Genomic DNA, 1661 nt, shown 5'->3' on the forward strand with positions numbered 1-1661 from the left:
TTGAGTAGAGCCTGCTCTCAGCCTCTGGTCAGCTGTTCTCATCTCATTAAAGCTTTGTTTCTTAGGGGCCTTGCCTCTAAAAGCTGCCAGAAAATAGACAGGTCTTAGTTTCAAGTCTGATGATCCCACATTACTGACAGAGATTGAGATGGGCTACTGGGATTAATTCTGTACCTCAGACATTTTTCTTATTGCCAGACAAGTGGGCTATATGGGACTTAAGCAGTACTACAATAGCAAGAAACCAAGCCAGGTTTATACCAGGTTTTGGAGACATATTTTCCCAATAACACTTTCCCTCCCTCTGCCTGGGATAGTTTATTCTGAACACTACAGAGCATACACTCGTAGCTGACTCAAGTGATTGCAGAAGTAAACTGCCTCCTTCCCTTCTTTTGCCTTCATGCTGGGGGTGGTCATGCCTAACAAACCTGGTGTCCTTTTATGACCAGGTAACTAACTAGCTGGACATGGGACAGGAGGTGGACATCATCTACCTAGATTTCAGCAAGGCCTTTGATACTGTTTCCCATGAAATCTTCTCAATTAAGTTGGAGAGTACTGACCTAGACCAGGCTACAGTGAGGTGGGTTGGTAACTGCCTCAGTGGCTGATCCCAGCGAGTGGTAATTGATGGGGTGGCCTCATCCTGGAGGGCCATCTCCAGTGGTGTCCCTCAGGGATCAGTGCTCGGGCCTGTGCTCTTTAACATCCTTATCAATGACCTGGATGAAGGAGTGAAAAGCGCAATGATTAAGTTTGCAGACAATACCAAGCTGCGGGGACAAGCAGGCACGTCCAAGGACAGGATAAAGATCCAGGATGACCTTGACGGCTGGTCCTGTGGGCTGAACGCAATCAGATGAGGATCAACAGGACAAATGCTGGGTCCTTCATCTGGGTAGGAAGAACCCTTACCATAGTTATATGATGGGTGGTGGTCCACTGGCTGGCACTGCATCTGAAAGGGACCTGGGGGTGACAGTTGACCAGAGGATGAATACAAGCCATCAGTCTGAGTTGCCAGCAGGACAAATAGAACTCTGGTGTGCATCAGCCGATGTGTTGCCAATAGATCCAGAGGGTGCTCCTCCCCCTCTATTTGGTGCCGATGAGGCCACAGCTGGAGTACTGTGTCCAGTTCTGGGCACCACACTTCAAGAAGAATGTGGGAAAACTCAAAAAGGTGCAGAGAAGGGCCGCCCACATGATCAATGGCCTTATGAGGAGAGACTTCGAGATCTGGGTTGTTCAGTCCAAGTAAAAAAAGGCTGAAGGGTGACTTGATAGCTGCCTACAAATATGTCAAGGGAGAACACAAGGATCTAGGAGAGCAGCTTTTCAGAAAAGCACCCCCTGAGAGAATGAGGGCCAATGGGCACAAGCTAGTCGAGGAAAAGTTTTGGCTAGACATAAGGAAAAACTTCTTTTCTGTATGGGTAACTAGAATGTGGAACACACTTCCAGCAGAGGTGGTGCAGTTTCCATCCCTGGCAGTGTTCAAGAGGAGGCTGGACAGGTGCCTCGTTGAGTTCATTTGAGTCCGTTACCTCCTGCCCATGGCAAGGGACCGGACTTGATGATCTTACAGGTCCCTTCCAGTCCTTCTCTCTATGATTCTATAATACTTTCTTGCCTTCTGTTCTGCTGCTTCTCAAGAG

The sequence above is a fragment of the Gavialis gangeticus genome, unplaced genomic scaffold (genome assembly GCF_001723915.1).
Source record: "Gavialis gangeticus isolate Ggan-Ray unplaced genomic scaffold, GavGan_comp1, whole genome shotgun sequence".
In the NCBI taxonomy this organism is placed as follows: domain Eukaryota; kingdom Metazoa; phylum Chordata; order Crocodylia; family Gavialidae; genus Gavialis; species Gavialis gangeticus.